The following is a 15,996-nucleotide window of genomic DNA, read 5'->3' as shown; positions in this document are numbered from 1 at the left end:
TTTACCCCTCCCCCCAAAGGACCAATCACAATACCGGAAGAATGCCAGGCACTCAGCATTACTGCAGCCCAGGTTAAAGCTGCATTGTTCAAGGCCAAGAATACAGCTTCCATGGGACCCGATAATATCCCTGGCTGTGTTCTACATGAATTACAAAGTGAACTGGCACCACATCTGTGTGCTCTGTTCAGTCACAGCCTCACCTCAGGCTTTGTCCTTACTGAATGGTGCACTGCTACAGTCATCCCTCTCCATAAAGGGTGAGTGACTACAGACCCTGGGAATTATCGTCCCATTAGCCTGATGAGTCTGATATGTAAAGCTATGGCGTGCATCATCATGGACTTGATTAACAAAGATATAGGAAATCTCCAAACTCTGGACCCCACACAGTTTGGATTTGTGAAAGAGAGATCATGTCTGCTCTACCTGGTTGACTTCTTTGAGTCAGTCATCAGGGCTGTGGATGAAGGTAAGGTAGTGCATACAGCCTACCTCAATCTGGCCAAGGCCTTTGATACCATTCCTCACTCAGTAATTATTGATAAACTCACCAAACTAGGGAGCAGCCCCTATATCACTAGGTGGGTTGCAAATTGGCTCACAGATAGAACACACAGTGTGAAAGTAGTAAACTCCAAGTCAGACTGCTGTCCGGTCATGAGTGGAGTTCCTCAGGGATCAGTCCTGGGCCCTCTCCTGTTCAGCATCTACTTATCAGAAGTCCAGGCCAACACAAAGGGACTCTGGCTGACCAAGTTCGCAGATGACTGCAAGCTGGGAGCCATTACTAACTCCCCAAGTGATGCAGACATTGTAAAGAAAGGCACTGAGACCAATGACTGGTGTTGGAACCATGGCCTTAATCTTAACGGCAAAAAATGTGTCATCATCCCCTTTGGGAAAAACTTAGTTCCCACTAACTACCATATCGATGGGAGCCCACTGAACACTGAATGCATTATAAAAGATCTGGGGACACAGGTTGACAGCAACCTCTCTTTTGACCACAACATTGCCACTGTGGTCAGAAAGTCCTTCTATGTGGCACATCTCATTATCAAGGGTTTTGCATCCAGGAAGAAAGAGGTCATCATCTCTCTCTACTCTTCCCTCATTAGACCAATCATCAAGTATAATGCCTCATTTGGCATGTACCTCACTAGACACCTGCAACAGCTGGAGAGGCCACAGAAGTACCATACAAAGTGGATTCTAGGCATTAAACACATGTCCTACATGGACAGCCTCAAAAGACTCCAGCTATTCTCTGTCTCATATCGCCTACTTAGAGTGATCTCTACTTGATGTACAAAGCTTTGTCTGACCCAGCTCTGTTATAAATGCTACATCTAAAGAAATCCCAATCCCTCCACAGCACACACTCCAGAGACCTCAACCTTATTACCACAACCAACAGAACATGCTGGAGGGACAAGTTCCTCACCCAGAGACTGCCCATGCTCTGGAATAGACTTCCCATACATGTCAAGCAGAGCACCTCGGTGTTCTTCTTCAAGAGAAATCTTGATGAGTGGATGGGTAATAGAAAGTTCACCACGGGGATCACTCCAGTGGCTCTACTTGATAGAGGCACTGGGAGCTAATGCTGGGTGTTGCGATGCCAGGGCACTTCTATGGGCTAGGCTTGTAAAGGCTCCAGGGCTATTAGCCTAGTACACACCTATGAACCATTTAATATTTTGTGCTATTTTTATTTTTTTTTCTTTAAGTTGCAATTAAAGTCTCATACCATAATTATCAACATATTTACCATTGCATTCTTATTTATTTCTTCAAACATCTTTTTCCTTTCAGGCATATTTTTGTATGCCTCTATCACTGTTAGTCTGTTAGTCTGACACATCTTTCCCTTCTTCTCAAACCACATATTATAACAGTTCCAGGTACTACCACTGTGACATTTACTATTTTTATTTCCTCACTTCTTATCAGAATGCCTATCAAAGCCATAGTTGCTTCCTCTAGTGCCCATTGCTGGCCCTTGATCTGGTATCCCACTACCTCTGCTCTTCAGTTGAAGAGGACATTTACTTAAAGTGTATTGGTTATGTCCTATAGAAAATGTAAGTAACAGTCCTCTGGAGACAGATATAATCTCCTTATCATATGCAGTGCCACATTATGCAGTTCTTGATGTAAAAAATATGTTGTTTTTACATTTTATTTTGTTGGGAACGATGGCTCCATGAATACTTTTTTTCTAAGAGTTGAAAACCCCTGTCATGATATCATGAAAGACTGAATCCACAATGCCTCACTATCTAAAATGAATGTAATGGCTACTCTACTTCTATGTTAAATGCATCTGAAGTAGTTGTTTACTTCCTAGAAAAACAAGTTGTCATCTGCCTCTTGGATATGGAACGCCTCACACTGGAAATTAAAGTGTGCTGATATAGAAGTACAACTACAATATGAATAAAAAGTAGTTTGGAATTACCCATACTGCTTTGAAATGTTATGTAAATTATTGTCTAGTACCTACCATTACATCATTTTGTGTGTGTGTGTGTGTGTGTGTGTGTGTGTGTGTGTGTAAAGAAAAATATCAGTAAACAGTGAAAAAACAAACAACACACTATAATCTTAATTTTTGCAAACTCACTAGTCACTTTATCATGAGTACAACAGAAATGAAATTAGCTGTAAATGAAAGATGCTTTCAAACATGACCAATACAATTCAAACTGTAGCAAGTTGCTTGCTACAGCTTACCACACAGAAAGTGCTGGACAGAGTGTGGGAACCAAACTTCCTGATTATGCCCCTTACCTTGCAAACATGGCATCTACCCCTTCACTCCACTATCACTGTGCTTCTGATGCCTATCACTAAAGGTGTCTCATTTTGTACCTACCATATCATCTTCCTTCTTCATATACCTTGTATCAACCAAGCATATTACATCAATACATAATTTATCACATCATTCAGTAAGTAATATACTAATGATGTCATTTTGTAGACTATTTATATTTAATACCAATATGTTTATATCAAATGTTTAATTTCTTTGCATTCGTTCTTACTTCCAGTTTTTATTTTTGTCTCTCTTTTTCTAACAGTCCCCAAATGATTTTTCAACTTTTTTGTTCTTGTTCTTCCCCCTCTCTCTACTCAATCTCTTCTCCTTCATGACTTTCTAATAATGTATATTTACTTTAACTTGTACCTGAGACCTTTCTGTCTGCAGACCATCCCTTACGTTTTACCCCATCTTTTCCAGTATTTCCTACATTCTCTTATTTTATTTTATCATAATGCTGTCTTCTTCACAAGTATGTTCATTAACATTTGCAACTGACATTCTTCTTCTCTAGTATTTTATACTTCATTTTCCTTTCCTTGCTGTAACTCTCTCTCCTTATATTTTTACATACTGGTTTACAGTTATTGATGATAAGCCCGTTCTCTCCACATTGACCACATTTTTTGTTACAATCTTGCACTAAATGTGATATAATTTCACAAGAAAAAAATCTTTAAGTTATTGTATCTAATAGTGCGTTTTTCCATTTAATATTATTATGTTTGATAAATGCTATATATTTCCTTTACCACCATCCTGTTGAACTGTACAATTAATTTTCTTTTTAATTGCAAGCTTAAATTCTGAAACAGAAAGTCTTTCCCACAGTGAAAGCTCTTTTCTCTGCTATATTCATGAAGCACTCTGCTAACAAATACATTTTAAATGCACTTTACAAAAGTCTTCATTACCTAAGAAAATTAATGCTATTATATCTTTAAAATCAAAGCCAGTGGCAAAATATAGGGCCGGATTTATGAAGGCTTGCACGGAGTCTAAGAGTAGTGTAAGACGGCAGACAGTCAATATATCTGCCTAACGATCCAGCAACAGCCAGCAGGGGCATGCATGAGAACTTCTAAAGCTACTCTTGCACAGACAGTGTTATGTTATGCAAATTACCTCATTTGCTGCTGAAAGCTATGCAAATGAGGTAAATTTGCGATCCAGGAAACACTAACCTGTCCGTGGAAGAGTAGTGTTATTTGCAGAAATGCACTCCGTTGGTAACTGTGTACCATTCTGCAAATAGCTAAACGGAGCTATGACAGCTCCAAATAAAGGATGCATCCAGTTGAGGAAGCATGCCAATGGCCAAATATAAGGCCATTGGCATTTTTATAGGTTGAAAATTAATAAAAATTAATTTAAATTTTTTCCCCGATCTCTGATGTTTAAGCATAGAGCAGCGCCGCACAAACGTGAGGCACTTTAAAAAACAGAAAATAATTAAAAAATAGCCATAAATAGGCATGTTTAATAAAAAGATTATTCTGCCATGCAGGTGAATGGCAGACTGAAGACAACATGGCTACTGAGTAATGGTTGCTAAGGGGGGAAGCTCAGTTTGAGAGATGTAACCAAGCATTAGTAGGCAATCCTATGCAAATGACGATAAGGATAGTGAATCACAATTTTCCCTGGTATGTGTGCCATGTCCCTAGAGTGTAAATGTAGGAGTAGGGGAGTAGTACAGTAGAAGATAGGTGACATCATGAGGGGGTATGTCTGAAGGATTGTAAGCTTATTGGAGCAGAGTGGCTTGTGTTTGCCATGAGTTGCTCAGGATTGCAAGAGGCATGTCTACAATTGTCCTAGCTGAATCCAGAAACCAAAGGTGTATGCCGTGGATATATCTGAAATTTCTTGCGAACGTGCTTACACAGTGTGCACATGTGTGCACACCTGTAAGCCTGTGTAAGCCTGTGTGCATGTGTGTGCACCCGTCTAAGCCGGTGTAAGCCTGTGTAAGCCTGTGTGTGCGCGTGTGCTCTCGTGTGTGCGTGTTTACACTTGTTTGTGCGGTGCTGCCCCTTGTGGAAACAGTTAGGGAACAGGAAGGAAAAGAAGTAGTAGGAAGTTAACCAAGGAAAACTATCAGAGCTGCCAGGTGAAATATATCAGAATCAGCCAATTACACAGGCAGTAGACTAGCCCAGCCCAGCCTAGCACTTTAAACTCTGCAAACACCATTCCCCCATGTTTTTTCTCAAGAACTCTGCAACACTGCAGTATACAAAGAGTGAAAACTTAAAAAGCTTAAGTCAGACAAAATGTTAGGGGCTGCTATTGCTATCATAAGCCAACATGTGCAAGATCCTGAGGGTGGTGATATTGCGAATGCTGCTGAGCAACCCACAGTGAGGAGATGGAGAAGAGTGTATAGATCCAGGGTAACCTACCAGGGGCTACATGAGCTAGAGATAGTGGAGCGCAATAGAGTGGACAGAGACCTCCCGCAGCAAATTGTTGAGCTGTGCCGGCCATGCCTCACACACAGAACCAACAGAGGAGAACAAATCCCAGTGGATACCAAGGTATGTGATGGCCTATGAATACTAGCTACAGGTACCTTCCAGAGAACAACTGGTGATATGATGGGTGTTTCACAGGCATCAGCATCCAGGGTACTGCACCAGTTCCTGGATGTCATGTCAGCACATGTCGGTAAGCATGTATATTTCCCCAATTCCCGTGAGGCATTGGCCAGCAATATGCGTCTTTTCCACCAAATAGCAGAATACCCTGAGGTAGTGGGTGCAATAGACTGCACGCACATACACATCAAAGCACCACCCGGTGAGCGGGGTAGGGTCTACATCAACCGCAAGGGCATCCCCTCCATCAACTGCCAGATCGTGTGTGATGCCCAGGGCATCATAATGAATGTGTGTGCTGGCTGCCCTGGAAGCTATCACGATTCCCACATCTGGCATCTGACGCAGCTGTACCAGAGATTTGCCAATGGGGACATCCCTGACGGTCACCTCGTGGGGGATGCTGGATACGCACTGGAGCCGAGGCTGATGACACCCATCAGAAATGCACACACACCCAAACAAGAACTCCATAATGAGGCACATGCACAAACAAGAAACATTATTGAGCGTGTGTTTGGGATGCTCAAGTCATGGTTCCGGTGCCTGGACACATCCGGTGGAGCCTTGCAGTACTCACCAACTACATGTACCCAAATTGTCATAGTAAGTGCCATGCTACACAAGATGATCCTGCAAAAACAGCTGCAGCAGGAACAGCATGGGGCAGGGCCAAACAGCCCGCCACCATTGCCAAGGCCTGCACAGGCACAGCGTGACTCGGAGGAGGAACAACCTCAGCCTGCCCCAGTAGGCAGAAAGAGGCGTGCACAGTATGCCTTGGCCTTGGCAAAGAGGCAACGCATAGCACATGCACTGACTTAGTAGGAACCCTGGAAATGACACCTCTCTCTGACTCGCACATACAATAAAAGGGATGCCAAACTTGACACTACCTGTTTTCAAACATGTATAGGGAGTGTACTATGTGTATCCGACATAGGCAGCCCTGCAGCACCACCTGAGGCATGATTGCCCTATTTTAAGCAATATAAAGCAGTGCTAAGCACATTTTACCACTGTTTAGCATATTTAAGCACAATTGCGCGGAGCTGCGCACCATGCAAACTAGCGCAACATTGGGCAACGTTGGACAACGTTGGGCAATGTTGAGCAAAGTCAGGCAAAGTCGAGCATAGTTGGGTAAACACGCTCACACCTGCTTTACTGTTCCTTAACCATTCAGGTCTGCCCAGCAGGAAAATAAAAAGTAGTGACAGGGCTTGAACTCAGGATACTGTGCACTATAGTCACAGTACTGAACCACTAAGCCATGACAGCATTTCACTGGCACAGACACAGCAGGACAATTGTAGACTAACGCAAACACAAACAAATGCTGTATCATGCCCTCTGCACTTCCCCCCAGGCTTATGCAGACAGATAACAGCAGGCCACGCAGTGTGATGTGGGTTTGGCAGGCTATGAAGTCACAAACTAATATACGTGAAATTGGAAGCTAAGATCTGTAGTACAGTAGTATGCCTCAAGCCAGTACAATAGGCAACAGTACAGACTGAAATGGAGTACCTGACATAGCAGTGCAGGCCTAGCAAATGTATATAAGTGTCAGGTGAACCCCTCATCCTATGTACCCCCACAGTAACAATCAGGTGTGCCCCCCAGGTAGAAATGTATAAATAATAGCTGTCCCCCCATATGTAGAAATGTTGATAAGTCTATGCAAAGTGACTCATGAAAACCCTGCAGGCACAGCGTGCTTCCTGTTGATGTACAACACAAAGGTGAGCCCTGAAGTAAAAAACAACTTGATTTTTCACACACATATAGTATATATGTCCATACTGGGCATGCTCACACACAAATAAACAAAGCAAATGTCAGTCAACAACATACCGAAAGGTCATACTGGGCATGCTCACACACTTAGGCCATGTCTGAGTACAGCAGTGGGCCACACATATCTGGTAGTTGCAGTTCTTACCCCTGAAACTTGTCACTATTCACCAATCCTGCCGTGTGCACACAGTTATATGAAAACAGACCCATATAATATATTGGACTCCTGTCATAATCAAACTATGCACTACAAGTACTTAAGTTGTTCAAAGAAAGAGAAAATTCAAAGAAGATCAGTAAATCTCTGATCAGTATCATCAATAAACAATGAGCACTCCTAACATTATCCAATCTATGTTCTGGCAAAAATATTGTCAAAGAGTCCATAGAGAACCATGAAGCTTTCTTTAGCTATGTCATAAATATCAATGTAAACTCATATATGTTCTGAGTCAGTGCAAACTGTAAATGAATACATGTACATGACTGACATTGCCAACATCTTGTCAGACAGGTCCATACATATTTACCCCCCTCTCACTGACAGAAGGGCCCATTATCATACCTGGAGATTGTGAAAACCCAGAAATCACATATACAATGGTTAAACAGCACTTTCCAAACCTAGAAACACGGCATCTATGGGATGACATGGTTTCCCTAGCTGTGTCATATGTGAACTCCAAAACAGACAGACCCTGCACCTGATCAGTTTGTTGAGACTCACCCTCTGTACAGGATATGAAACTGTTGAATGCGTTACAGCAATGTTTGGCACACTCCACAAGTGTTGGTGCACAACAGACCATGGGAACTATTGTTTTATAAGCCTATTAAGCCTGATCTGCAAGGCCATGGAGTCCATCATAATGGAACTCATAAACAGAGCTATTGGGAGCCTACAAACACCCAACCCTACCAATTTTGGTTTGGTCAGGGGCAGATCATGGTTCCCAAATGTGCTAGACTGTTTTTAAGGCAGTCACCCAGGACATACATCAATGAAATGAGCTACACACGTCCCACATATACCTTGAAAAGCCCTTTTCCAACATCCCAGACACATGTCATATCCACAAAATCAACACCCTGTGCATAAATATGTATGTCATCTGATGGATTGCCAACTGGGGCACAGATAGATCCCACAAGGTAAGAATTATGGTCTCCTGTTCAAGCTGGTAACAACTACTGTCCCCCATGGCTCAGTGCTGGAACCCCTCCTGTCTGGTGTATACTTTTCAGAAATACAGTCAAACACACGAGGGCTATGTTTAGCAAAGTTTGTGGATGACTGCAACAGAGACATCCTTAAAAAGGGTCTCAGTCAGACAGATGTGGTGTCAAAATTATGGCCTCGAGCTATAGTCATACAAATACCACATAGGTGCCAACACCCTAAATATGGAGGTGATAATAATGGATCTATGGACACATGTGGATAGTCATCTCTACTTCCAGAAACACATTCACAAAGTGGTCAGAAAATCATGCTATGTGTTCCCACAAACTGCCAAGGTCTTTGCATGTAGGTCAAAGGAGGTTCCCTCTACTCATCAGTCATCAGACCTGTCAGAGAGTACCACAACACACTTGCGATGAATCTGACTAGGCACCTTCAGCAGCTGGAAAGACCACTGAAGTACCTCAACAAGAGGATTACTGGCCTCAAACAGTTGCCCCATGCAACAAGACTGAATTTAACTCAATCTGTACTCTGTTGCATACTGTCTACTCAGGAGATCTCTGCCCAACAGACAGCTCCATGTCCAATGCAGAACTGATGTACATGCGCTATCTGAAGTAAACCCAAGCTCACTGTACCACATGCTCTAAGGATATCATAATCACAACATTAAATAGAACATTTTGGAGGGATACATTACTAACTCACAGACTTCCCTTGGTTTGGAACAGGCTTCCAACCGACATTAAGCCGAGTCCCTCACTGACACTCTTTCAGAGGAGCCTTCATCAGTGTATGTGAAACTGAACTGTCACACCATGGATCACTTCATCAGCTCTACTACACAGATGCCTAGGGAACTAACTCCATGGGTGGTGATAGCTGCAACCTCTGGCCATACTAATATATGCCGTCAGGTAGATAGCCTATTACCATGTGTATATATATATATATATATATATATATATATATATATATATATATATATGTCGGGGGAACACTGAATAATAAGCCAAAGATGGATGGACAGAGATGTGTGTAAGAGGGTGACCATGACAGGGAGCCATCTAGGAATGTCCCACCCAGCACACATCCCAATGGCACAAAAGACATGAGGTGCACATCTCTCCCACTGTACATAACAGCTACCAGTATCTGTAAGCATTACAGTGTATGTGGTCCATGTGCCTGCTGTACAACATGACTGTACAATGAAGTACACATCTACTATCTGTAGACATGTACCTGTCACATAGGTTCATAGGTATGTAGTAGACTACCTCCACAAAGGCATATATCAGCTTACACAAGTTGTGCAGCTTTCACCACACCATTGGGTAGTCTCCCAAGGCAAAGTTCTAATACTTAGTACCCTAAGCCCCTTTCTAGTGGGGCTGCTGATGTGATGCCTGGCATGAATTGTCTGTTTCCCATCCACTCATCAAGGTTCCAATTGAAGAGTGTTAGCAAGGGGTTCTGTCTCATGTACATTGGGACTCTGTTCCACAGTAAGGCAAGTGTCTGGGATGGTACTCTATCCCACCAGCATGTTGTATTCATCATTCTGATGAGGTTCATATCCCTGGAATGTGTTGGGCAACTCAATGTTGTTATCTGTAGATGGAGCATGTTCAACAGTTATGTGTTGGACATGGCTCTGTATGTTAGGCAGAGTGTGCCTCTGAGTAGGCAGTCCGCAACAAAGAACAGATTTAGTTTTACCAGTTGTGTTGTATAACACAATTGTTTGAGGCCAGTAATCCTCTTGGTGAGGTACCTATGTGGTCCCTACAGCTGCTGGATATGCTAAGTCGAGTGCATCCAAAATGGTGCACTGTACTCAGTGATGGGTCTGATGATGTAAGAGTAGAGTGCCAACCCTACCTCTTTAGATCCTGATGCCAACCCTTTGTTGATTAGATGGGCTACATAGGATCTCCCAATCACTTTGGCAACATGGTTGTCAAAGGAAAGATGACTATCTACTTCTGTCCCCAGATCCCTTATCACCTTGTCATTTTTAAGGGGGTAACACCTATGTGGTAGTTTGTGGGTATTTTGTTTTCAACAAAGAGGATCACTATGCATTACTCCACAGTGAGCTTGAGGCCATGATTCTGACACCACACATCTGTCTCACAGAGTCCCTTCTGGAGAATATGTCTGTCTTCTGGGGAATCTATTATAGCAAACACTTTACAGTTCCCAGCAAACTTAGTCAACCACAACCCTCCTGTGTTGGCATGTACATTTGAAAAGTCTATACCAAATAGGAGGGACCCCAGGATTGAACGCTGGGGGACACCAGTCATTACAGGTGTAGAGTCTGACATGTAGCCAGCAACTCTTAATGTGTGGGATCTAACTGCCAGTTTACAATCCATCTTGTGATGTATGGATACATGGCCAGATTGGTGAGTTCATCTATGATACCTGACTGGGGAATGATGTCAAAGGCCTTAGCGAGGTATAGGTAGGCTGTGTTAAGCTCATTTAAATTATCTGAAGCCTGGGTAACTGTCAGAGAAATCCTCCTAGTTCAAGAGGCGTGGTCTGCATTTCACAAAGCCATACTGGGTGTGCTCAACTGTGTGAAGGTTCCTAATCTCTGTATTGTTGACTTCCATTATGATTGGCTCCATTGCCTTGCAGAACACACTCGTCAGGCTCATAGAGCATGAATGCCAAGGGTTTTTTGTGGCCCCACCCCTTAGGAGTGTGAAGAATGTTGCTGTGCAACATTCTATGGGTACATATCCTGTAGAGAATATGTAGAGAGAGGTGTAGGTATCCTTGATGAATATGGATACATCCTCACCGTATGTGCTATGATTCAGGTTCTGATGCTGGAAGGTATGGAATGAGTAGTATCCTGGTAGTGCTGGTGTGCTGTCTGGAGCCTTGAACTAGGTTTATATTACTGCACAGATATCAATATTCTCCATAATGAGAAGTGCCTCAAGTGTGTGCATCTGGAGACTGAGACTTCTGGCAGTGAGTAGCATTTAGCTCACTTTGTGGTTATTTGTGTTGATTACAGGGTTTGGTTTGTCCTGTGTGACTGGTGTTCCGCACCTGAAGTCAGCACCTCATTGGTCCCATCTGACCATAAGCTAATTACCCTACATATCCACATTCTGGACCCACACCCCCATTAAGGAAACCATGTTAAAAAATGTCTCCAAGGCCAACTTCATGCTTCTTAAGACAGACGTGCTGAACTGCAGGACACCCATGCAGATGGACAATACAGTTACGACTACTGAATCCTTCCCAATTGCACTTTATAAGCACTTACATGACTGCATGCATCGTGCTATCCCAAACAGAACCAAGACACTATCCTCCAAGAAAAGGAAGTCAATCTGGTGTTCCCCTGCCATAAACAAACTGCACAACAGAAGGAAGAAACTGTTGCAAAGGAGGGTAAAATCCCATGAGTGGAGGAGCTCCATGGTCAACATCAGTAAGAAGCTGTGATCCCTGATAAAATCCTCCAAAGCTAGTTATGAAAACAAAATCGACACAGATTCTAAAGACAACCACAAAGCATTCTATAGCTATGTCAAGAATCTCAGTGGCAACACTCACATCTGCTCTGAGTTACAGCTCAATGGCACTAAATATACAGATCCAACTGACATTGCCAACATCCTGGCAGATAGGATCAGTGCTAACTTTACCCCTCTCTCACCCATGAAAGAGCACATCTCTATAACAGAAGACTGCGAAGTTGCTGTCATCACGGCTGCACAGGTAAAAAACATTCTCCAAAGCCAGGAACACAGCATCCATGGGACCAGATAACTTCCCAGACTGTGTTCTACACAAACTACAGAATGAACAGGCACCACACCAACGTACCATGTTCAGTCATAGCCTCACCTCAGGCTTTGTGCCTGCTGAATGGCACACAATGACGGTTATCCCACTACACAAAGGTGGAGACACCACGGACCCCAGGAACTAGCGCCCTATTAGCCTGATGAGCCTGCTCTGCAAGGCCATGAAATGTATCATCATACAACTTATAAAAAAAGACATTGGTAATCTCCAAACTCTGGACCACAACCATGTTGGGTTTGTAAAATGCAGATCATGTCTCCTAAACCTGATAGACATCATTGAAGCAGTCACCAGAACCGTAGACAAGGGTAAGGTGGTTCGCACAGCCTATGTAGATCTTGCCACAGCTTTCAACACCATCCCCCACTCTGGAATTATAGATAAACCCATTAAACTAGGTATAAATTGCTATGTCACAAGATGGGTTGCTAACTGGCTCACTGACAGAACACACACCGTGAAAGTAGCAGACTCCAAGTATGACTTTGGACCAGTGATGAGTGCAGTACCACAGGGTTCAGTCCTGGATCCTGTCCTGTTTTGTATCTACTTCCCTGAAGTAACCTTTAACATGGAAGGTCTCCTGCTAATGAAGTTTCCAGATGACTGCAAACTAGGAGCCATAACTGTAAATAGTAAAGATGTGGACATCCTACAAAAGGACCTCACTGAGACAGATGCCTGGTGTCAAAGCCATGGCCTCAAGCTCAATGCCAAAAAGTGCATTGTCATCCCCTTTGGTAGAAACTCTGTAGCCATGAACTACAACATAGGCGGTAGTATACTTTACACTGAAAGTGTGATAAGAGACCTTGGGTCACAGGTGGACAGTGGACGCACCTGTGATAATCACATCCCCACAGTAGTCAGGAAATCCTTCTACATGGCACACTTCATCACAAAAGGTGTCTCATGCAGAATAGAAGAGGACATTGTTCCCCTCTACTCATCACTCACTAGATCCATAATAGAGTACAACGCCCCTTTTTCTATGTACCTCACAAGACATCTACAACAACTAGAAAGCTTGCAGAAATATATCACAAAGAGCATTAGTGGCCTGAAATACATGCCATACACAGGCTGTATCAAAATGCTCCAGATGTACTCTCTCGCATATCGCCTTCTCAGAGGTGATCTCTGCCTAACATACAAAGCTATGTCAAACACAGAGCTGTTGGACATGCTCCACGTAAAACACTCACAATCCCTCTGATCTTTGGCCCCAAAACCCAGAGTGAAATACAAAAGGAAGAGGTGTATCCATTTACCTTATGAATACTCACACCTTCAGGTTATTGGCACAGCATGAGGCCTTGGAGACCATGCAAGTGCAACTAACATTGAGCAAAGCTGCTTATCAGATTGTAGCCTGCTACAGATCACCTACCTTGTCTCAGGAACCTCACTCAGTATTCCTGAGAACAGTGGAAAATATAAAGGTCCTACCAAATACCATTATATGAGGAGATTACAACTACCCAAACACTGAGTGGGAGAATTACTCTTGTACGACATCCTTTGCCCAATGTTTCTTAGAGTTTAAAAACTCAAATGTCCTGGAACAGCTGGTCACCATGCCCACTAGAGGTGACAACATACTGGACCTGATCATCACCAACATGGGGTACCAGTGTTCCACAACAGCTAACCCCCCGCTGGTAATATCAGATCATAAAGTAATCACACTGGATATCCACATCCCACCCCCCCCCCAGTCAAGGAAACCACTGTGAAGACATTTTCAAAAGCAAACTGCACACTTCCCAAGACCAAAGTGGAATGTTCCAAAGCCCCCTTGCTATAGGATAATGCTATACAATCTGCCGAATCATTTACAAGTGCATTCTATGAGCATCTACAGGGATGCATGGATCGAGACATCCCAAATAAAACCAAGATGCACTCCTCTAAAAATAAGAAACCAATCTGGTGGTCATTGCCCATAAATAAGCTAGACAACAGAAGGAGGAAATGAACACATGATAGAGCAAACTTCACAAAAGGAAAGGCATCACTGATCATTATTAGGAAGAAACAATGATCGCTCATAAAATAATCCAAGGCCAGTTTCTAAAGACAAATTGCCAAGGAATGTAAGAATAACAACCACAAAACCTTTGTTAGCTATACCAAACATTTAGGTGGCAACTCTCAAATATGATTTCAGCTACTGCAAAATGGCAAAAAATACACTGAACCAACTGACATTGCCCACATTCTGGTGGGCAAGTTCAGTGCAAACTCCCCCCATCACCCCCAAAAGGGCCTGTGTCCATCCCAGAAGAATGCAGAGCCCAGACTTCATGGACATGCAGGTAAAAACAGACCTCTCCAAAGCTAAGAACACAGCATCAATGGGACTGGATGGTGTCCCAGGCTGCGTCTTACACCAGCCCCAAAAGGAACTACACCCTCACCTACATTCACTGTCCAGATTCAGCCTTACCACAGGCTATGTATCCAAAAAATGGCATACAGTAACAGTCATCCAGCTCCACAAAGGGGGTGCCACAACAGAACCTGGAAACTATTGCCCTATAGGCCTACTCAGCCTGGTCTGCAAAGCTATGGAGCAAATTATCATGGAACCCATAAACAGAGACATTGGGAACCTCCAGACACTGGACTCTACCCAACTTGGCTTTGTTAAAGGCAGATCCTGCCTCCTAAACCTAGTTGACTTCTTTGAAACAGTTACCAAGGACATAGATGGAGGTGAAAGTAGTCCACACAGCCCACCTGGACCTCACTAAGGCCTTTCGACACCATTCCCCAGTCTGGCATCGTGGACAAGCTTACCAGCTTGAACATTAACAGCTATGTCACATGATGGGTGGCCAACTGGCTCACAGATCAAACACACATGTTCAGAGTTTTGGGTGCCATGTCCGACTCTAAACCAGTCACAAATGACATCCCACAGGTCTTGGTGCTGGGACCCCACCTGTTCAGTAGATACTGCTCAGAGGTACAGGCAAGCACGGGAGGAATATGGCTGAAAAAGTTTGCAGATGACTGCTAACTGTGGTCCATAATCTACTCTACGGCTGATGCAGACATCCTCCAGAAGGGTCTTACAGAGACAGATACCTGGTGTCAAAACAATGCCCTCAAGCAGAATGCCAAAGAATGCATAGTCATCCCCTTTGGATTAAACAAAGTGCACACAAATTACCACATAGGTGGTAATCCAGTATGTACGGAGAATCTAATTATGGCCCTGGGGACTCAGGTAGATAGTAAACTCTCCTTTGATGATCACATTGCCAAAGTGTTTAGAAATTCCTTCTATGTAGCCCACCTAATGTAACCCACTTTGTCTAGTCTGATGATGTCACCATCCTACAAATATACCTGTGGAAAAGAGAACTCCCAGTAATGTGTATAGCTTGTTGTGTAAATGCGTACTGCTGTAGTATCATAAGGTAGTTAGGTAGGGGTTTGAATCCTGCACTTGACAACTGTATGAGAGTGTGTGTGTGTATCTCCTTGGAGAGGAGCAACCTTTTTGGAGACTACTAAACCACCTTAAAAGTGGTATACTTATCTTTGTCAAGTCTAATGATGTCACCATCCTACAAATATACCTGTGGAAAAGAGAACTCCCAGTAATGTGTATAGTGTGTCGTCTTAATGCGTACTCCTCTAGTATCATAAAGTAGTTAGGCAGTGGTTTGAATCTTGCACTTGACAACTGTATGAGAGTGTGTGTGTGTATCTTCTTGGAGAGG

This window comes from Protopterus annectens, chromosome 2.part2 (genome assembly GCF_019279795.1).
Source record: "Protopterus annectens isolate FY-2018-M chromosome 2.part2, PAN1.0, whole genome shotgun sequence".
Lineage (NCBI taxonomy): Eukaryota > Metazoa > Chordata > Ceratodontiformes > Protopteridae > Protopterus > Protopterus annectens.
The sequence above is the reverse complement of the archived record's forward strand: the minus strand, read 5'-3'. Positions refer to the sequence as shown.